This window comes from Cavia porcellus, unplaced genomic scaffold (assembly GCF_034190915.1).
Source record: "Cavia porcellus strain 051 isolate PalLab524CR breed Dunkin Hartley unplaced genomic scaffold, mCavPor4.1 scaffold_11, whole genome shotgun sequence".
NCBI lineage: Eukaryota > Metazoa > Chordata > Mammalia > Rodentia > Caviidae > Cavia > Cavia porcellus.
This window is the reverse complement of record NW_026947494.1, coordinates 42,874,273-42,898,614: the sequence shown is the minus strand read 5'-3', so window position 1 is coordinate 42,898,614 and position 24,342 is coordinate 42,874,273. Positions and strand designations below refer to the sequence as shown.

The 24,342-nt window shown below is 38.0% G+C and overlaps 1 pseudogene; it reads right to left on the bottom strand.

The window, feature by feature from the left end:
* Positions 1–24,342, bottom strand: LOC100728708 (WD repeat-containing protein 70-like; annotated as a pseudogene).

Genomic DNA, 24,342 nt, shown 5'->3' with positions numbered 1-24,342 from the left:
TTATATTCTTTGGAAAGTCCTATGTTCAAGGAAAACAAGTTTGCCTCTACCACATCCTTTTGAACTGAGGTGCCAGTGACTGAGTTTATTATCTGGACTGAAACAGCAGTCAGTCAGTGGGAACATGGTGGGAAGACCTGCGGCTGAAAAAAGTGGATTATTAAATTGTTGAATGTCCCATAATTTTAATGTGTCATCATCTTCACAAGAGGCACGGACATTACCATCATAAGAAAAAGACACACAAGAAGTGTCTGCGCCTGGGTCATGAGCCTGTTTACGGTGGAATTTAGGATAAACAGTCAAATTTTGACCCCAGGTCTTTGTTTCTGTTCTGATATACAGCTGCTATGTGGTTTCCATCTCTACTACATGTGCATGTAGTGGGTATGACATTTTTAGACTGCGTTGTCTGTGGCTCAAATACAGATGTGTTGCTTCTTCAGATTTTCAACCTCCCATATTCTCAGAATCATATAAATTTGAGCATCATAAATTCTCCCTTTACTTTAGGATGCTATTGAGCCAATGTGCAGCATTGCTGTGTGACCCTGGGTGTTGGTCACGTCTACAATATCCTAGTCTCCCTTTATACATTCCACTACTTCAAAACTATCTCTATCAATCACCTGGCTGTGAGCTTCCAGATACAAGAATCATGTCTCTCATGTTACTGTACTGTAATGAATTAATCTGATGGCACTCATAAGGCCAAAAGAATTAAAAACCTTGAAAGATACATCCATTCCAGCAAAATTCCAAAACTTAACACCATCGTCATATCCTCCGGTCACCAAGCAGGCACCTGAAAGATCTACACCCAGAGCAGACACTGTTGTAGTGCCAAGCTTCGGTGTTATTTCATGTGAGTTAGGACTCTTTTGGACAGGACTTTTTTCTTCTCCTTCATCGTTATCATCACCATCATCATCACCTTCAGAAAGAGGCGGAGATAAAGGACAAGGGTATCTTCCTCCAGATTAGCTGTTCTCCTTCCAGTTTAGAGAGTAAAGGAGGGCAAATTAACTCATCATCAGAAGAATCAGAGCTTTCTTCACTTTCACTGCTGCTTGTATCTCTGGATGACGATTTTGAGCAATTACTGACTACATTTGAGCCTGATAGTATTGGTTCATTATCTTCATTTTTTTTTTATTTCCCTTTGTTCATTTCTTTCTTTTTCTCTTGCTTCCAGTGTTTTTCAACTTTTTTCTACAGCTGTTCTTCAGATTTGCTCAAACATTGCTTCCAAATCAAATGTGCGAGCCTTTTATCCTAACCCCGTGAAGCCCATGGTCACCGCCAGCTGTGAGTCCAGTCCTGACGCATCTGGGGCTGTCGCTTTGCTGGGTGCAGATCGCTCAATAGCTGTCCTCTGTGCAGAACATGACAGCTACAGCCCACAACACTGCCCAATTTTTATTATTTTTTTCCTTTCTTGGGATTTATTTTCTCTTTTTTTGTTTTATTTATGTATTAATTTGTATAATAATAAGGCTCCGTGTAATGTTCCCATACAAGCACATAGCGTGCAGTGGTCAAATGCAACCTTGGGTTTTCCCCACCCTCTTTCCAATCTCTAGGAATCACTATTCTACTTTTAGGCCAACTTTTTTTTTAGCTTTCACATGGGAAAGAAATCATATAGTACTTGTTTGCTCTTTTAATTTTGTCTTCTGAGACTATGGACCCCTTCTCACTCATTACTATCCTCTTTTAGATCTCATAATTTTCCTTGCTCTAAAAAAACACAGCAATATAGTAAATTTCTTCATGAGAGATGTGGATGGTGCACAGAAGATACATGATAAACACTGAAAAAGGGGTGTACTAATCAGATTCATGCTTTGACATCTACTGCATACCAGGCACTGGGTTTAGGAAAAAAGGACAAGAATTGTTTCTTCAAATGTGATGCAATTGAAGCCTGAATGCACAGACCCAACAGCAATAAAGAAAAGAACACCATAAGCTTGTTTGTATTTGCTTTGCATATCTATTTCTCTTACCTTCCTATCTTGCTGGTGCATTTCAGAATGAATGAGAAAGCATGATACTCTGTCATTTTTCCAACATCCATTTACAACAGGAAACCTGAGATCATTCTAGTATATAACTACATTATCATACTTAACAATTAAGAATAATTCTTTGATCCCCTTTAACACCCAGTCTCCCTTTGCTTTCCACATGAAGCTGCCTCTTTCACTTTTCTCAATTCTGCTCAAGCCCTCAGGGATACAGCCAGAGTTCCAAAGGGTTCAGCCAATGGGAGGTGCCCACAGGCATCGAAGACTCAAGGAGCACCAGTAGAAGGCCATGGGGTGGGGATAACCGGATGCTTTCTTTGGCTTCTCTCTGCCAGTTACTGATGCTGTATTGGTTGTATCTACACTCTATCTCTTGTTGGGCAGCAGGCTCTTATCACTACTCAGCTTGCTCCTTCATACAAGGGTCTGGCAGTGGCTTACCTGTTAAGCCTGGGTACCTCAGTATCCTCTGTTGCTTTCTGCTCACATCTTTCAAGAGTCTCTTCATTGAATGACTTATGATTAAACTCTTTCCAGTTTGCCATCTGTTTCCTACAGGACCCCACTATACACTTAAATAATCCAAATTCACATTCAAGCATTCACTGTTTTACTAATTTCCATAACTTTTAAACAGAATTTTTAAAAACCAAAGACTCAATTTTAAGCTTAAATTAATCATCAGAAAAATTGAATACTGTGCTTTCTCATATAAAGTATTTTCTGCTCTGTCTGTTTCTTCTTATCTTTAATTATTGCTGCAAAAGTGTCTGAACATCTCTGGTCATCCATTACAATTCTACTGCCAAAGAAACAGACCTTGGGAAACAGAGTATATGAACAAAAATCCATTACTAATAGCTGGCAATTACACCAGATTGTATGTCTCATATGAGCACTCAAAATACATTGAAAAGAACTATTATCTCTTTTTACTGTTGCTATTAATTTCTCAAACCTTTGATCCTGAATTCCTTGAAGCTTAGCCCATTGTGATGTAGCTTTCTCCTATGCAAACTGAAATAAGCTATTTTCTTTCCTAAGTGCTTTTGTATGGAAGAAATAATGGATTTTTAAAAGCTAAGTAGTGAGACCTCTGGGTTGTGTTTGGGTTTTTATAAGCCATCATTTGGAGGCTGGCTGTCTCTTGTCCTTACTCACTCCTTTAAATGGCTTGATCACTCCCTATGTATTGTCACAGTTATTTGTTACAGGTAACAGCAGCTGTTCCCCAAACTTCCTGTGAGGAATACTCTCCACTATTTGGAATTCCTATGTTCTCTGCATGTTCCAAGCCATTTCCCTGCAGCCTTGCCTCTCAGTAGCTATTCCTTAATTGCAAACAACAGAAGAGAGAGAGGAAACTGGTTTGAAAGAAAAAGCTAATACAGACATTTATCCATCAAGTCCTTCTCCAAAAGGAATAACAATGATTATCTAAAATTTGTAACTGCCTCAACCCATGTGGCCCTTGAGGTTCTTGGGGTGAAGAACTGTAAGAGGATGAGAGAATGAAGGAGAGACAAAGCTGCGGTCAGATGGATTCCTTACTCTCCTGATGGAAGGAAAGGAACTGGCCCCTCACTGCAGGGACATTTATTTATACTTTTAGTAACTTAATATCACATGAAACCCTGTTGTCCTAGCAACCCAATATCACATGAAACCCTGTTGTCCTAGCAACCTGCTGTTCAGATTGTCTTGGGGCTAGGTGTTTTCTGGACTGAAGCAGCTTCTTCACATGACTTGCTCTGGGTGCTCTTTGTTCTTGGGATGGTTATGCTCCAGCCTTGCAAGTGTGGTCAATTTCCAGCTGAATGGCTCCCAACATATAAAATCCTCTGATTGTCACAAATAAACCCTCCTTTTATAGTTAATGAAATCTATATAGTCACTGAAAAAACGTACAATATTTGTACAGGCCAAATCATTGAAGCTATAGGATGTGTTAGAAAATTGTGATATAGTCTTTTTTGGTACTGACATATTTGCTCTCAGAAGCACTCTTTATCTTTATCTTGCCTGCTCCATGATGCAGGGCCTGTCCCCAGAAACTGCAATTCATAATTTATTCATTTCCTATTGATTACACAAGCAAATTACCACAAATTTAGTGGCATAAAGTAACACTTATTGATCACCTCATAGTTTCATAGTTCAGAAATTTGAGTTGTTTCTGCTGGTTATCTGCCTGGATCTCACAAAGCCCAAGTCAAGATGTCAGCTTGGTTCTCATTTGGAAGTTCTCAGGGGAAATCTACTTCCTAGCTTATTCAATTTGTTGGCAAAATTCAGTTCCTTGAAACTTTTTTCTTGCTGGCTATCAACAGGAGATTAGGCTTGCTCAGTCATCAATGGAAAGAGGCTTCCTCCAAGAGAAGCAAGACTTCAACTCAAAATTCAGATGTCAAAATTTAGGCAGATTATGGTTATGCCAATTGCTTGAGGCTGGAAAGCAAGTCCTTTCTTTTTCTTTTCTTTTTTTTAATTGTTAGAGATTGAATTCAGCTTGCAGTGAATTCTCGTCCACTAAGCAGATGCTCTGCCACCAAGTCACATGTCAGCCTCATGGTATAAGTCTTTTCTTGTAGAAGAACCTAAGCCAGTGCATGGACCAAGACATGCCTGTCATCTGTTTTAGAACAGCTTTGCAATCAAAAAAGTGTCTACATTTTTAATGATTACATTTTAAATGGTTAGAGTACTTATGTAATATCTAAAGTCTGGCACTTAGCCAGCAGGTTAAAATATTTTGAATATTTCCCCTTTAGGGGAAAAATAATGCTCTGATGTCTGTGGAGAGCATCTTTGTGTCCACTCAACCATATCAAGTCAGAAGAGGAAGCAAGGAGACGGAAGATACTCCAAGTAGAAAAGAAGCAAACCCAGAAACATGACAACATAAAAAGTGAGTCTGTTATTTAAAACTCTGGAACTGAATATAATTTTAAAAATTTTTGTGAATTTGTTGTCCTAAAATGCTTTAATTTGCATATCATTTGGTTACTAATAAAGTTGGATCTCTTTTCACATGTTAATTTGAAAAGAATTGCAAATGAATGCTACAAATACAATGAATAGATTTCTGAACCAAGGACAGAAACAAAATAGTTAATAATCATAAAGTTAAAGTAATTTACAAAATAGAAAATATATTAAAGTCCCACCCCACCCAAAAGCAAATATTTACTCTTTTAAATTCATTAATATTTAAAACAAATTTTGAGGTATGACTTTTGAGTCTAAAACTTCATAGTGAAGTATTTTGAAATGCCTAGATTGGTTTCCTGCTACTTGTTACCAATTCATCTGTCTACTGATTTGGCCAAACTGTATTGTTACATCCCCAAGGAGACTCATGTTATCGAAGAAGCAAAAAGAAACTGTTTTTTCAAAGAAAAAATTAAGTGAATAATATCAAGCTTTAGGTTTATGATGCAGTGTATTGCCTTTGTTCAAAAGTAAAATTCTTTTTGATGATCAAATTGTGATCTTTCAATATTATATCCATTAAAAGAGTTCTTTCTGAGAAGCAACTGGGTTTTGGTCCTCACTGGGTCATTTCCAAAAAGGGATAAATGTTTTAGTGACAGAAAACAAGAAAGCAATCAAACATTAAGTAGATCATGTTCAAAGTATCTAGCTAAACTGAAAAGGTGTCAAAGGTGAAACATTTTGGGCAAAAAAGATAACATCAATGCTTAAAACATAAATAAGGCCAGTCAGGGTGTAGGTGTGTGTAATCCCAGCACTTTGAAGTTTGGGGAAGGAGGATCACTCCTATAAGTTCAAGGCCAGCAGGCTACAAAGTGAGTTCAAGGCCAGCCTAAACTGCATAGCAAACACCTGCCTAAAAAAACAAAATGAAACACCTAAATATATAAAAATTCAGGAGTTCAAATGACACTTAGGAAACAATGTATTGACCACCATCTGATTCTCCTAGATTACCAACACTTTACTCTCAAAACTGATGGAAAAAGAGAAAAAGAGTCAAGATTATCTTCTTCATTTTTCATCTCATATCTAGAAAATGGCCAATAGTTAATAATTAATAATAACTGCCACCATTATATGGTGCCATCTTGTAACACACTGACCAATCTTAGCATCATTAAAGTTTGGTATGCTTTCATATTACACTTTAAGATACATTACCATATGAGCTATAGTTTCATTTAAGAAGCATTCTTAGCAAAAAAAAAATTGAACATGAACCCAAACCAAGCTTTAAATTATAATGATCAGTTTATAGGAAACATGGATAATAAAGGAACTACTTAAATATTATTGTATACTCTATGCAACAGGAACCCAGAAAAAATCAGGGATAGTTATTCTATTTGCAGACAAAGTGAATTTCAAACCAAGACAAATTAAGAGATAAAGAAGGTCACTACATGCAAGTAAAGGGAACAATTCAGGAAGAAGAGACAACAATCATAAATATGTATGCAACAAATACCAGTGCAACCAACTATGTCAAACAAATACTATTGGACATGAAAAATCAAATAATATCAAAGACAATTGTATTGGGAGATTTTAATACCCCTCTGTCACAAAAAGACAGATCAACTAGACAAAAAATTAATAATGAAATATTAGAGTTGAACTAAACTTCTGAACAAATGAACTTAATAGATGTTTATAGAGTGTTCCAACTGACAACATCAGAATACACATTATTTTCAGCTGTACATGGGACATTTTCTAAGACAGATCACATACTGGCCCACAGAACATGCTTAAGTAAATGCAAAGTAATTGAAATTATTCCATGCATACTATCAAATCACAGTGCATTGAAATTGGAAATGGCAAAAGAAATAACAAGAACTTCATAAACACATGGAAATTAATAAGTACCCTGCTGAACAACCAATGGGTCACAGATGATTAAAAAAGAAATTAGATAACTTTTACAGTTGAATGATAATGACAATACAACACACCAGAACTCATGGGACACAATGAAAGCAGTCTTAAGAGGAAAATTTACAGTACTAAATACCCATAAAGGAAAACAGAGTGAGCACATATAAACAACTTAATGATGAACTTCAAACTTCTAGAAAAAGAAGAGTAGGCTAATCCAAAAGCTCAAATAGGGCGGGGGGGGGGGATGATAGAGATTAGAACAGAAATTAATGCACTGGAGACTGAAAAAACAAAATAAACAGTTAATGAATCAAAAAAATTGACAAACCCTCAGTCAACCATAACAAAAAAAAAAAAAAAGAAAGAAAAAAAGAAAAAGAAAGACATGATACATGCAATTAGGAATGAAAAAGGTGAAATCACAACAAACTTCAGGAATTTAGAAGATCACCTATACCTAATTTGAAAACTTGTATTCTAATAAGATGGAAAATACAGAAAGGGATAGATTCCTAGATACATATGAATTACCAAAGCTGAATCATGAGGATATAAAAATCCTAGATAAACCAGTATCAATCAAAGAAATCAAAGATGTAATCAAAAACCCATCAACACTCCTCGCCCCATGGCCCTAGTGCAGCCACAGGATTTTCTGCTGCTTCTCCTCCTCATCCCACAGAGTTGGGACAGCCACAGGATCATCAGCTGCCCCTCCTTCTCACCCCATGGACATAGGGAAGCCATGGATTGTCGGCTGCCCCTCTTCCCCCACAGACCTAGAACAGCAGCTGGATCATAGGTCACCCTTCCCTCTCACCCAAAAGACTGCAGCTGCCCACTAACAATCAATCACCACTTCCACCACCTGCAGAACCTTGCTGGGCTGAGGGGACCTTCAGCAACCCCTCACCCACACAGAGGACCTCAGCAGGCTTGCGATGGTATGGTGAGTTTCCCCCTCAAGTAGAGGAGCTCAATAGCTGAACAGGAGCAGAGATGAACCCCCAGCTATAGAACCTTGGCAAGCCTGGCAAGAGTGTAAGTGAGTCATTCCTCCATACAGAGAACACTAGGTGAGTTGAGGAGAGTGCCAACAGAGCCTACCCCAACCTGAGGAAATCAAAAGGGTTTATGAGACACCCAGTGACACAGTAGAATCCCAGGTGAGGAGAGCACTATAGCCAGGCAGCTCTGGTGGCTTGAAACAGCATGAAGCTGTAGTAATAGCAGGGACTATTACATCAACACTCCTAGAGGAAAAATATATAGGATTCATCCAACAGGCCCTGAAGGAGGAACTCAAATGACTGTCTCCTCCACTTCACTGTGGAACCCAGCAATTGAACAAACACCAACCACACAGCAGAACCCTAAGAAACGCATAATGGACAGTTGAGACCAGTGGGGTTGAAAGATCAACTATTAGCCCAAGAGGTGAAAATGACAAAATGAAAAAGCAAAATGTGATCTCAAACATCCAGTCCCTCAGGAACAAGTATAGGAGACATCAAAATAGAGGACATTAAAAGTCATACACATGAAATTTCTGAAAAGATAGCAAATAAGATAAAGAAACAAATCCATGAGGCTATATAGGAAATCAGATTACAAATAATCTCTCATGTAAACAAAGAAATGACAACCTTATTAAGGGAATTGTTCAGCATAGCAAGAGATGACATAGATTTAAAAAAGTATAGGAGCATAGGAAAATGATGGAAACCTTGAATAAAAAATACAGAAAAGAAGTAGAATGCATGAAGCAAATTCAAAGAGATATCCAAGAAATAAAAATTTCTGGTGAAAGCTGGAAAAACCATTTGAATGGAACTGAGGATAGAATTTTGGACCATGAGAACAAGATCGCAGCTAACAATCATGAAAGGAAAGAATTTTTAAAAGTAACAAGGCATCATGAAATGACAATTCAACAGCTTCAAGATGATGCAAAGAGAGACAATATAAGCTTGATAGGCATCAATGAAGATGCAAGGGTCAATGCAAATGACATAGCAAAACTATTCACAGAAATGATAGCAGAAAATTTCCCAAATATGGGAAAAAGAACTGATATACAAATAAGTGAGGCATATAGAATGCCAAATAGTCATAGCCAAATTAAATCTACACCTAGACATATAATAATTAAGATATCAGAAATTTGGCATAAAAGCAGGATACTAAAAGCTGTTGCAGAAAAGATACAACTCATCTGTCAAGGAAAGCCCATTAGAATCACAGCAGATTTCTCAGCACAAACCCTCAAGTCAAGACAAGCATGTAGTGAAGTATTTCAAACTCTGAAAGAAAACAACTTTCTACCCAGACTGACGTACACTGCAAAACTTTCTTTGAAATTTAATAGAGAAATAATATACTGCCATGACAAAGAGCAACTGAAGAAATTCATATCCACTAAACTAACCCTAGAAAGAATACTGAAAGACATACTTGAGAAAGAGAAAAATGACTACAATTCCCAGAAAAACAGCAGAAAGAAACCACCAGACAGGGGAAACAATTAAACAAGGGGGAAAAGCAGAAAACCAACAATAGAAAAATAACATGACAAAGTTGAGCCAGTACATATCAGTTATATCCATCAATGTAAATGGCCTCAATTCACCTATTAAAAGAAATAGGTTGCCAGAATGGATCAAGAAACAGGATCAAAAAATATGCTGTATGTAAGAAACACATCTGACTCAAAAAGAAACTCAAAGGATGCAATAGGAACCCAGAAAAAGCAGGGGTGGCTATTCTGTTTGCAGACAATGTGAACTTCAAACAAAAAATAATCAAAAGAAATAAAGATCACTACATATTTTTCAGGGCAATAATTCAAGAAAAAGAACTAACAATCATAAACATATATGTACCAAATACAGGAGCACCCAACTGTATAAGACAAATATTAATAGACATGAAAATCCAAATAAGCAACAACACAATTGTAATAGGGGACCTTAATACCCCATTGTCACAAAAAGATAGATCAACTAGATAAAAATTCAGCAAAGAAATAACAGAGCTGAATCAAACCTGTGAACAAATGGATTTAGTAGATGTTTATGGAGTGTTCCACCCAACCACATCAGAATACACATTTTTCTCAGGTGCTTATAAGATAGTCTCTAAAATAGACCATATATTAGCCCAGAGAACATTCGTAAGTAAATGCAAAGGTATTGAAATTATCCCATGCATACTATCTGACCATAGTGCACTGAAATTGGAAATTAATGGCAAAAGAAATTGCAAAAAATGCATAAATACAAGGAACTTAAATAACAAACTTCTGAACAACCAGTGGGCTATAGATGAAATTAAAGAAGAAATAAAGCAACACCTACAATTCAATGAAAATGTGGAAACAACATACAATAATCTATGGGATGCAATGAAAGTGGTCTTAAGAGGGAAATATATAGCAATAAATTGTCAAGAAAACAAAATGAGCACAAATAAAAATATTATGTCTCATGCTTATAGAAAAAGAAAAGCAAATAAAACGCAAAGCTCATAGAAGATAGGAAATTATGAACATCAGAGCAGAAAATGCAATTGAGACTAAGAAAATAATACAAAGAATTAATGAATCAAAGAGCTGGTTCTCTGAGAAAATAAGCAAAATTGATAAGCCTCTACCCAATCTTACCAAGAAAAAGAAAGAAAAAACTCAAATTCAGGCAATAAGGACTGAAAAGGGAGAAATTACTACAAATCCCATGGAAATTCAGAAGATCATGAATACCTACTTTGAAAATCTTTACTCACATAGGATGGAAGACAGAGGAAATGGACAGATTTCTGGAAACATATTAGTTTTCAAGACTGACTCAAGAAGATACAATTTTGAGTAATCCAATATCAGCTACTGAAACTGAAAATGTAAAAACTTACCAACAAGGAAAAGCCCAGGTACTGATGGATTTATGGCTGAATTCTATAAGAAATTTAGAGAAGATTTAATGCAAATGCTTCTCAAACTCTTCAATGAAATTGAAAGTGAAGCCATTCTCCCTAGCTCATCCCTAGAGGCAAGTATTACTCTGACACCAAAACCAGAGAAAGACCCAACCAACAAGAACTATAGGCCAATCTCCCTAGTGAACATTGATCAAAGATTCTCAATAAAATACTGGCAAATAGAATGCAGCAAATCATCAAGGAGATTATACATCATGACCAAGTGGGATTTATCCCAGGAATGTGGGAATGCTTTAACATATGCAAATCAATAAATGTAATACACAATATCAACAAAACCAAAGACAAAAATCACATGATAATCTCTATAGAAAAAAGCTTTTAATAAAGTCTAACACTTATTCATGATAAAAACTTTACAGAAACTTGGAATAGATGGTACCTACTTCAATCTCATAAAAGGCATCTATGACAAACCAACAGCCAATATTATACTAAATGGACAAAATCTGAAAGCTTTTACTCTAAAATCAGGAACAAGACAAGGATGTCCACTATCACCACTCTATTCAATATAGTTCTGGAAACATTAGCCAGAGCAATTATACAAGAGAGAGAATTAAAAGGAAGAAGTTAAATTATCACTACTTGCAGCTAACATGATACTCTACATAGAAGATCCCAAAAATGCCATCAAAAAACTACTAGAGTTAATAAGCACATTCAGCAATGTAACTGAATACAATGTTAACACTCAAAAGTCAGTAACATTCCTATACACAAACAAACTCACTGAGAGAGAAATTATGGAAATAACACCTTTCACAGTAGCATCCAAAACAATGAAATACTTAGGAATCAACCTAACAAAGAATGTAAAAGACCTATATGTTGAAAACTGTAGTACTCTATAAAAGGAGATTGAAGAGGATGTCAGAAAATGGAAAGATATCCCTTGCTCTTGGTTAGGAAGAACCAACATTGTGAAAATGGACATACTCCCAGAACTGTTATACAGATGTAACACAATCTCTATTAAAATACCATTAACATACCTTACAGATCTAGAGAAAAAATTCCTAAAATTCATCTGGTGATCTGGCTGGCGGATCAATCTGTGGGGTATATACCTGGAAGGGGAATGGGGATGAAATAAAACAGGGTGGGAGACAAAGAGAGATGGAGACAAGTTGAGGAGTCCAATCAAGTCTCGTTTATTCAGGAAGTGATCACATCCTTTATAGGCCAAAGGCGGGCAGGTGGGAGAGGAAGAGGCTATGGGGTGGTTTCTGATGGGTCATCGTCACGTCCAAGTATGTGACATAAGCAGGAGAGGATTATGGTTAATGTAGGCAGGTGCATTATGTGCCCATAGGAGAGGGAGCCCCAGGGAGGCAGCACTGGGGCTGTTGTGCCACTTCCTACAAACTGGAAACAGAAGAAACCTAGAGTAGCAAAGATAATCCTGAGCAACAAAGGCAAGGCAGAAGGCCTCACAATCCCTGATTTGAAATTCTACTACAAAGCTTCTGTAATAAAATCAGCATGTAACTGGCAAAAAAAAAAAAACCCTATCAGAGGATCAATGGAACAGATTAGAAGATGCAGATAGAGCTACAAAGACACTTAGCCACCTTATCTATGACAAAGGGGCTAAACACGTTCACTGGAAGAAAGACAACCTCTTTAATAAATGGGGCTGGAGAAATTGGCTTTCCATATGCTGAAGACTAAAACTAGACCCATGTTTATCATCATACACTAAACTAAATTCAAAATGGATCAAATATCTAAATATTAGAATTAAATCTACTGGAAGACAGGATAGGTGGAAATCTTGAAGTCATAGAGGTGGGCAATGAGTTCATGAACAAAATGTGAACTATACAGGAAGTATTTCAAAGAATCAACAACTGGGATATCATTTTATTAAAATGTTTTTATATTTCAAATGAAATCATCAACAGAATGAAGAGAAAATCCACAGAATGGGAAAGAATTTTAGCCAGCCACTCCTCAGACACAGGATTTATATCTAGAACATACAAAGAATTGAAAAAACATCAGGCCCCCAAATGCAAAGACCCAATCCAAAAATGGGCATGTGAGATGAACACACATGTCTCAGATGAAGAAATACAAATGGCAAATAAATACATGAAGACATGTTCAACATCACTGATCATTTGAGAAAGGCAAATTAAAACAACACTGAGATTCCATTTCACTCCAGAAAGAATGGCTGCCATCAGGAAGCCAACTGATAATAAAGGTTGGTGGGGCTGTGGGGAAAAAGGAATACTTCTCCATTGCTAGTGACAGTGTATACTGGTGCACCCATTGTGGAAATCAGTGTGGAGATTCCTCAAAAAATTAGGAATGGAAGTTCCATTCAATCCAACTATTCCCTTTCTGTTATGTTCCCAGAAAAACTGAAAATGCCATGCCACAGGATATATATTTGCACTCATGTGTATAGCAGCACAATTTGTAATAGCTAAATCTTGGAAACAACCCAAATGCTCATCAACCGCAAAATGGATAAAAAAGATATGGTATTTTTATACAATTGAGTATTACTCATCTATAAAAAAGGATAATCTTGAGGCTTTCATAGGTACCTAGAGGCAACTTGAGACCATACCTATAAGTGAAATAAATCAAACTCACATTTATAAATATTGTATTGTCTCCCTAGTATAAAAAATAATAAAAAATAAAAGGCTGAAAGAGTAATATGATCCAAAATGTGTAATAGATATTGTAATATTGAAAGGGAAAGAATGTGATAGAAAAGAAAGAACAACTCAGATAGGGGAAAGGAGAAAAGGAAGAAAGGAAAAGATTATATGTACATTGGTAAACATATATAAAAGTATGTATGTATTTGTATGCAAGGTAGATAACTATACTACCAACCTCAGTTTATCAACAAGAACAGTTTGTGCTGTCACTGTTTGATTGATTATTTTTGTGCCTAGATTCTGTAACCTGATCAACTGCTTTTAGGATAATAATATACAATATATTTACTAGTGTGAATTCCCTACTGTTTTTTTTTTTGAAATTTTGTATCATTTCTATCATTTTTTCTTTTTTGCTTTTTAAAATTAAAAAAAGGGGGAAAAAACTATCATCAAAGAAAAGGCCAGGCCCTAATGGATTCACTGCTGAATTCTACAAGAAATTTAGAGAAGACCTAACACTACTATTTCTCAAACTCTTTAATGAAATTGAAAGGGAAGCAATACTCTCAAATTCATTCCTGAAAATAAGCATTATCTTGATGCCAAAACTGTAAGAAGACTTAATTATGAGAATTACAGGCCAATTTCCCTAATGAACATAGACACAAAAATCTTTAAAAGATACTGGCAAATAGAATGCAGAAAATCATTGAGAAGACTATGCATCATGATCAAGTATGATTCATCCCAGGGATGCAGGGATGGTTCAATGTACATAAATCAATAAATGTAATTAACAGAGCCAAAGCCAAAAATCATATGATGATCTCAATAGATGCAGAAAGACTTTTTGACAAAGTCCAGTGTCCATTCATGGTTTAAAAAAAACCCTACAAAAAATTGGAATAGATGATCTTTATCTCAATCTGATAAAAGCCATGTATGACAAACCAATAGCCACTATCATACTAAATAGACAAAAACTTCAAACTATCTCTCTAAAACCAGAAACAAGACAAAAATGTCCACTGTCTCCACTCTTATTCAACATAGTCCTGGAAACTTTAGCTGGAAGCAATTAGACAAGAGAAAGAAATAAAAGGAGTAAAGATAGGAAAGGAAGAAGTTCAACTCTCATTAGAGGAAGGCTGCAATCTTTTAAATCTCAAAGCCTGATTTATCTTCTTTTCCTATTCCCCTTCTATTTGGGCACCACTTTCCCATTTATGCCACCTTTTTGTTTCTGCTGGTGTGAGCCTGCCTGCCTTAAGCACATCTTCCCTGTGAATGTCAATAAATGTAGCTGTTTATTTTCTCTTTTACTATCAAGTGTATTCTTGGGATTCTTTCTCAACATACATTGGGACTCTATCTTCTGGAACTTCACACACTGTATCACTTGTGGTGAGCCAGCAGCTAGCAGCCAGGAGCCTAGCCACGAGCAGCCAAGAGTCAGAAGCAGCAACCCAGTCGGAAAGAAGGTAAACTCTTTCTGGGGCAGATTTTCTTCTCTTTCTCTTTCTTACAAGTGACCAAGGATACTTATTGTAGGCCCAGGAGAGATGGCTGATCACCATTTAAAATATTCACTATAACAAAGTCTCCTGGGGCAAGGGGATGTCCCAGCCAGGGAGGAAGAGCTTTGACCTTCACCAGGGGTGGGAGAGTTCCCATGTATCAGCTGGGATTGTATTTGTGTGGCCCCTTTTAGCTACTGGTCCTTGTAGCATGAAGGATTCCTCTGCAGTGGCTGGGATTACTTGTGCCAAGGGATGCAGCTGAGCCAAGACACAGTGAAGTGACTGGTGAGCATCGAAGCTTGCCTACATCAGCCCCCGGAACCAGTGGCTGGGGAACTGGGTTTGGGATGCCTAGGCCTGGGCCTGGGCCTGGGCCAGGTTGTTTCTTTTAAAGCCTGATGGAGGATGTAGGGACAAGAAAGGGACAGGAAAGAGAAGGAAGAAAAAACAATTTAGAGGGTCACCTACTTGGTGTGAGTCCATAGAGTCCACCAGGTCCCATGAACAGTTTTACCCACTACCCAATTGGCCACTGAAATCCACATGATGCAGGGCATCCCTCTAGCTGCCTTCCCCTCCAAAGAAACCATGACATCAGCTGGACAGGCCCATACCTCCTGATCCCCAGAGAAACACACTTCCTATTGGAATGTAGTGGGACCTGACTGACAGATTATTTGTTAAATTGTTCACCTCTGTCTGCCTGTCAGGGGTCTCAATAGGCAGTTGTGCAGAAAAATTATTGGGATTTAATTGGGATCTCTCGGCGGGGAAATGCTTACTACATCTCCTTTGACAGGTTTACTATGATGTTGGATGATCTTATAACTGGTTAGAAGCATCTGCAGCCAGTGGAGAAACTCAGTCCTGGATTCCTTGTCTGGAAGATGGGTTGTGGCCATCCAGAGACACAGAATTCAAAGGGTTCAGCTCTACTAACAGACATATTGGTGAACAGTTAAACAGGCCACAGACTAATTAGAGGATTCCCTGTAAGATTCCCCACATGACAACAGACCCAGGGAATGATCTGTAGTATTCCTATGACTACATCCCAAGGAGTTCAGCTTTGGGATGTCCTGGGATGTTCAGGTTGTCCTGGGGACTGAACATCTCAGGAACCAACTAGGACATCCCCTCTAAGATCCTCATAGACATTTTGGGGATTGGCCCAGGGAAAGAACTGTAGGGTTGGATGCAAAGGCTATCTGGCTGTGACATCTGTCATCCTATGGATTGGCAGAGTAGATTCAACTGGTCTGGTTGGATAGGTTGGTGTCCCCTTCCTCCCTAACTGATCCGTGTGTGTCCCTCCAAAGCTGTGTGCTTTGCAGAAGAGGACGACTACCCCCAACAGAGAAAGACTGTTTCATCAGTCAAAGGTGTATGAGTAGCTGCACTCCCCTGATAGAACCTCCAAATAAGCCCTCAAAGACTATAAGCCTCCTACAACCCAATTTGTACTCATTCTATCTACAGGCTCATCTAGAGATATGCTTCATCCATCTTACCTCACTTCCTGCTTTTAGGAAACAGGGAAAATAGTCAGAGGTGCCTTATATTCAAGATTTCTTCACACTCTACCAAAGGCATAATATTTGCCTTAATCCTTCCTCAGGAGCTGATGCTGTTGAAATGGTCCTGTTGTCAGTTCCTGCTTCCCACAGGCTGCCTCCTTACCAAACACACTCAGTCCCCCTAGGAGATGAAGACTGTCTCCTGAGCCCACCCCACACCAGGTCTGGGTCTGACTACAATAAAACCACAGATTCAGAGAACTCAGCATCCAAGCCTGCCACTCTTCTACCCCTTTGAGAAGTGATAGATGCAGATGGCACTGTCCAGATGCAGGTTCCTTTTTCAGTGATAGATATTTAGCAATGCAAAGAGATACTGGGTAAATTTTCCAGTAACTCTAAAAGTTTGCTGGTATATTCCATACCCAAAAAAATGGCTTTTGGTCTGACTTGGCAAAATGTCCAGTTCATCTTGGTTTCTCGCTGCACAACAATAGAAAGGGAATTATAAGAGCTGCAAGATAACCTAAGTAATGAATACTTTGCAGCTATAGTGCGCTGCCAAAATTTGCAGGGTTTATGTTTCTAGAGCATCTGTGAATTGTGAAAAACTGCAAATTTCAGATACCATCAAAAAATGCCTATGTTTGTAGTTTAAACCCTAAATATGCTGTATCTTCCACGGTAATGCAACTTAATTTAATAAAATACTGTTGATAAAGACTTGGAAGATGCAGTGCATTTTGGCAGTATCATAGGGATTTTTGGGCTTTAATAAAAACAAAACTGAGAATACGGGAGACAGCTACACTCAGTACAGCAATCTGCTATGATGCAGAAATGCTGGTGCCACTGCCTGAGATGGGTTGCAGGGCAGCAGCCAATCAGCATCAAGCATAATGAATAACTCTCTTGGATTGGGTACTTGCACACCTCCCACTGAGAAAACAATTGTGGATGATATTTGCAATTGCTGTGAAATTGAGTGGGTTTCCATGAGCAATTACTAGTTAAATTCTAAAGAAAAATCCATAAACAACTGAAGCTACGGACTCTGAATCATGACTTCATGGGGGTATACGCTATATATACCCAATGATAATCAGCCAACTGATGTGTTATTTGGACTCCAGGAAGGCCTCAGGTGGGATTATAACACAAGAAGTAGAGAAACCAAATGCCAAAGCCTGTAAATTATGATAAACTCAGGACTATCATTCTGAGCTCTGATCAAAATCCAGCTGCTTTCCAATACTGGCTTAAAGAGACACTCTGTAAATACACTAATTTAAACCTGAAGTCTAGGGAAGGTCAAATTATTATCTGACAGTATTTTATTTGCAATACTGGGACATCTTATACCATCCTAATCTCTTATTGGGGTGAGTTATCACCCATTCCTGTATTTTGGCCTTGAAGGAATTAATTTGTCATCTTTCTTTATCTCTACTCTGAACTTCAGTTGGAAAATTTCCTTTTCCAAGATATTAAGAGAAAGCTCCCAGAGGGCCTACAAGCTGGGATTAGTCAATTGGTCATTGTGGCTTTTCAGACTTTAATAACTGTGATGCAGTAAAGAACAAGTGGGAGCTGAGCAAGGAAAAAAGATAGGCTAAAGCCATGTTAGCTCTAATACATAAGACTCATGATAAAGACTGTGGTACCACAGGGAATCAAGGTAATTCAATGAATGAGAGCAACAAATCAGAGGGCTTCATGTGCAATAACCAGGGCACTGGGTAAAGGAGTGTCTTCTACAGATGCCAAATCATTGGTAAACCTGTCCAAACATGGAAGAGGGCTCTTGACATTGGAAGAGGGACTACCCTTATTCCTAGAGTGAGACAAGGTTATCCATCACCATGGCGGCCAGTGAAGCATGATGGACAGCCAGTGACCATGCCCAAAGTAGTGTCTGTGGCTTCCACACAAGATTGCCATCACCATGCTGTAACTTCCGGTGACTGTAAATATAGCAGGCAAAGAAACTGTTTACTTTTGCAATACTAGGGCATCTTACTCCATTCTAATCTCTTATTGGGGTGAGTTATCACCCATTCTTGTGTTGTGGCCTTGAAGGAATTAGCTGATCATCTTTTTATCTCCATTCTGAACTGCAATTGGAAAATTTTTTTTGCAAGTTGCCTTCATGGTGATACCAGATTACTTCATACAGTAACTGGAAGAAATATACTTTGCTTACTCAGACCACTCTGTTATTCTAATCTATGGCAACCTTTGTCTTAATTGTTAGGAATCCCTTTTCCCATTGGGCCCTTTCCTCTATTGGAGTTGATCCCCAAGATGGTATTATGGCACCCAAAGAATTTGTCAAGGCCATTTCAGTAATCGTTCACCTGGAGAAACTTAATCTATACCCTCACAGAAGGCAGTATTACCTTAAAAGAGAAATTAGGCATGGCTAAAGTCCTTCATTAAATTTTTGGCCACAGTGTTGGTATCGTCATACCTGTTCTTATGCAATAGTACTCTTTTATTGATAGTCAATCCATTAAAAGAATATTGTCTAGTGCAAAACCTCACAGCCATTGATGAGGCAGTGGTACCTACTTGCCCATTAGTAGCAGACTCAAACACCCTCCTAGCACAGATCCCAGAAGACAATAATCGGTCTTCTGTCCTAGATCTCAAAGATTCTTTCTTTTCTATCTCTCTGGAACCTGACTCCCAATACTTGTTGGCCTTGGGATAGAAGGATCCTCAAGCAGGGCTTTGCTGAGAGTATAGTTGGATGGTCTTGTCTCAAGAATTTAGAGATAGCCCCCATTTTTTTATGCAGACCTTAGCTTGAAACCTAACAGACAAAATTATAAAGAGGAGGCCTATTATGGTATTTAGGTTATCTCTTCATTTGTAGCCCCACTAAAGCATTTTCTGATTAAAAAATACCATTAAGCCTCCAATTATCTGGCAAAAAAAATTTTACAGGATGTCCCAACACAAGGCTCAGATTTCTCAACAAAAAATAACTTATCTGGGATACATTGTAACACTAGGACAGAAACAACTATCCTTCAGGAGAACAGAGGCAATTTGTCAACCATGTCCTCCAGGGTCTAAACAGCAGCTGACAGCTTTCTTGGAAATGGCTGGCATATGGACACCCCATTTTGAGTAATGGCCAAACTCTCATATGGGGTAACTCAAGCACCAGAAACTAGATCCTTGAAATAGCAGCCATGCAAGAGGCCTTCCAGATCTTTAACAGAGGCTCTCTGATGCAGGCCCTGACATTAAGAATTACAGACTAAGCCTTTTTCTCTCAGTGACTGAAAAACAGGGAGTGACCACTGGGGTGCTAATCCATTTTCAGGACCAAAAAACTGTCAAGTTGTCTGCTTTTCCAAATGACTAGATGGAGTAACACAGGGCTGGGCTTGTGCAACAGCCATGATGGTGCTCTTTGTCCAGGCAACTTCTAAAATAACACTGGAACTAAACCTCTTGGTTTTAAACCCACAGCAAACCTGTTAGAACCCAAGGATAAAACAAAACAAAACTGAAGGACATTTGTGGATGTCTAGGGAAAGGCTAGCTAAATATCAGAGCATCCTTATCAAAAACCCAGAAATCTGTTTTCTGTCCTGCAGAGTCTTAAACTCAGTGATACTCCTCTCAACTAACCAACAGGTAAAACATGAGTGTGAAACAACCATTGCCTAAAAGAAGGCCAGTTGCCCAGATCTGAAGGACCACACATTGACAGAGATAGCTAGTATGTGGTTCACTGATGTCAGTAGTTTCATGAAGATGGCATCAGAAGAGCAGGTTATGCCACTGTCAACTTGACCCAGGTCATTGAAGCAAGAGGACTCCTTCCTTGGACTCAGCCTAAAAAGGCAGAATTTATTGACCTCACTTGAGCTTTCCTAGTTGCCCAGTGCAAGAGGCTCAGTATATATACTAATCCTCAGTACGTCTTCCTGGTCTTTTATGTGCATGCAGCCATCTGGAAAGAAAGAGGACTTTTGACTAAGCCACCAGTTGCCAATAAAATATGAACCAGAGTTCCTTAACTTCCTCAAGGAGATAAATTGCTCAAGTAAGATAACACTTGTCTATTATTCTGAATATCAAGCCTCCTTGGTTTCTTTTCCAAGGATAATTCTAAATTAGATTCAGCTACTAAACAGACTGCTCTCCAAAATAATCCTGGCTTCTCAATAGTTCTTCTTGTAGTCCCATTCCAATACTTTGAGTTGGAGCCAAAATACTCTGCAGAACTTCAAATGATTTGAGACAAGCAAGGAGTCCAAAATGCCCAATTGTGATATGTGGGACCTCGGTTGTTCTTGCCACAGTGAGTACAGTGGAAAGTCATTGGGTCCCTATGATGCCTTCTACCTAGGACATGATGCTACCACTGCTATGGAACATAGGCTCTTTAAAGGGCCAACAGTCTCTACCATTGTGATCCAGGTCTGCAAGAGGTGTCTTATCTGTGTCCTTCATAATCCACAGACTCATCTTCCTGAACCAATAGAATGGCAACAGCCCTCCCCTGGAGAAGATTGGCAAATAGACTCATCCATATGCCTACATGCAACTTTTTCTTGCACTGAACTTCATTAACAGTTGACACATAAAGACTCCATGTTTTGCATGTAATTAAAACACACTGTATCATCACTGATAATTTTATTAGGTATTATCATGACATGGCATTGGGAAGGCAATAGTTCTTATCACTTAACATTTCTAATGTTAATGCAAATGTTATCTTTTGACAGTGAACACCCCAAGACCCTGCAAGCAGCCTGTGTTTTAGGATGTAAGTTTGCAAAGGAACAACTGTGATGCGAGGGAGGGACAAATGGTGATCATTATTCAAATGTGCTGTTTGTATTGCTATTTTCATTTCATAATCATGAAGTTTTATAGCATCAAGCATACATCTCCTGTCAGCCATATTATTAAGGGTTTAATTTTAGGAAAGCATATCATAGCAAAAATAACTATATCAAAATCCAGATTTCAACCACTTACTAAAAACTTTGTGTGGAACAAACTACTAAATTTCTCTGAACTTCCTGGAGTTTTAAAATTTGACTAATGGATGTAACTCTTTTTTTTTTTTTTTTAATTTTTATTTAAGGAGAAAAGAAAAGAAAGAAAAAAAACAGTGAAGGGGTACAAGTTATACAGATTTACAGAATAAAAAAATGCGCAGTAGGAAATCACTAGTTAATGGATTACATATTGCCATCTTAGAAACAATTGTTCAAGTCACAAAATTAAAGCTTGTAGAGTGGACATTCCAACAATGATACTGCAAACAGTTCTGTTCAATGATCCAATAAAACTCTGTGATATCATTTTCTATCTTATACATTTAAACATACATGCAGTTATATAGTTTAGAGCACTTTCTTTTCCTCTCTTTTGTACAGTGACTATTACACATTTTGGGTTTCATTGCTCCCGCGGTTCTTGTTGCTTTTTTGGAAGAGAGTAAAACCAAATGTGACATAACAGAACAGAATCGGTCAAGTCAAAAGGGTGGACATAATAGATAATATAAAAACATAATACAAGGTGATCAACAATGGTTACCATAGTGCCTCCCGCTATTTCTAATAGAATTGCCTATATCATTAGTTGTAATACAATTGAACAAAACCGTAAAGAATAAAACCGACAAAACCAAAACATTGGAGATATTGTAGGTCTTCAAAAGTAGATAAAAGTCAACGAGAATGGGCGTTATAATGAATCTCATTATCTTCTCAGCTGATGCCTAAACTTTCGAACCTGATACTATCCAGCAAAACAGAATATAGGAACCTCAGTCAAAAACAAGATGGTGAGAGTAATACAGGGCTTCAAATCGAGATAATAGAAAGTCAAAGTGGGTTACTATATTATATCCTGCTATATTTTTCCCTTTAATTAAATGGATAAAAATAAAAAAGTAAATAATGGAGTGGAGATTGAGAAAAAAGAGGGCATAACAGCGAAACAGGGCAGATCAAAACATAACCATTTAAGCAGAATAATGTTTCACCACCAGCTAATCCTGACCCAAAAATAGTTACCATATTGACTCCCTCCCTGAAGTCCTTGAGTACAACTTCATATACTGTAGCATTAAGTATATCAAAACAATGTAAATCCATTTAAGAGAATGACAGCATTATAGAGTATTTAGAATCGACTAACAGAAAATGAACAATGGTCTCTGTATAATCTCCTTGTCTTTAAAAGGTTTTTTCTTATACTATCGTACATAGCAAAATCCAATAAGATACAACCTGTTTAGACCATTGGAGACAGAAGAACAAAAGCTAGATGAGACTTTAAAACAAGATGGTACTAAATCAGCATTACCTATTAAGATGTCATTTTCTCCAAAATGGATGTAACTCTTGTCTCAAAGGATTCCTGAGTTTGTGTACATAAAACATGTAGTATATCACCTAGTTCATGGGAAGGACCAAATAACTAATAGATATCATCATCTAATGAAGTGCTTCTCTTATCTGCCTCCTGCTGCTGAGCCAGGCATTTCCAAAGAAACCAGGCCAACCAGTTTGCAGGTATTTTGACATGAACACTAGGTGACTTATCTTACCCTCTCGTTCTCTGCCATGCCAAACCACCTATGTGGTTTGTGGCATAGCCAGTCTTTCATTGTTTCCTTCCTTGGTCCATAGTGAAGGCTCAGAGGATGCACACTCTGAGACAGATTGAGCTAAGGTCAGCACAATGTAAGTTCCTGCTTCTCGTAATGGTTACACAGGTTAATGTCTGGTAAGGTGAGAAGTAATCATGGGAGCCCTCTTCTCTCAGTGACTTTTCTAGGCATTATATTGACAGTTTGGATAAACCAAAGTCTGGTAGATCTCCTCAGAGGAATTCATACCTTTAGGGTTTAGTATCAGGGCTCAATATCAGTCCCAGAGCGCCAATGTCCTCCTCATTGTTTCTGGCTACAAAAATTTGCTCAAAGAACTCCCCTACCCAGAGGATCCTACCTAATAGCAGACTCTTTTGCCAGCAAAGAAAAATATAAAAGGAACCTGGTCAGAAACTCCAAGAGCCGCTTAGTTTCTGTTCACCACTGTTACCCACTGTACATTTGTAAGACTTGAGGAAGCTTTAAAAATATGACACTGAACTGAAAGCAGAGCTCTAGATGTCTCCTCATGAGAGCTCTCCTAACACTTGTGAACATAAACAGCAATCAGAGAGAGACGTTCTCCAAAGAACAGTGATACTCATTTGGGGTTGACAGAGCATTGCAATGAGAATAAAGAGGATATTCAAGGAGGCTAAGGCAATGGAAAAATTTTAAAGAGAATATTTTAAACAAAAAAGGGAGAAATTTACAGAAGTTATAAATTTACAAAGTTCATCGGTCTTAAGGCTGGAAGCAGAATTTGGCCTCTGTTCACTGGTGGAAGTGCCATTCTGGGGCAAGTTTTCCATGGAGAGCATTTTTCTTCTGAGCTTTTGCAGTCTTCAAGAATGTTAAAGATAAATTTTGTTACATAAATCTGGTGTACACGTGAGGCAAAGCACAGAGGGCATTTAAGAAAAGAAATCTCTGCTGGGCCTTTAAAAAGAAAGTCCTTGAGAATATATTATCTCAAACTGGCAGGCACGAATCCTTATTCATAACTTCCTGGCTCCAGTTTGTCTGGGTTCTGACCAAATGCAGTTTCATCTTGGTTTCACCAGCTTCTACGAGCTCAAGAGCAAACTGTTGGGAAGGAGGCTCTGGGGCTTCCCTTGTGAGATTCTTCATATTCAT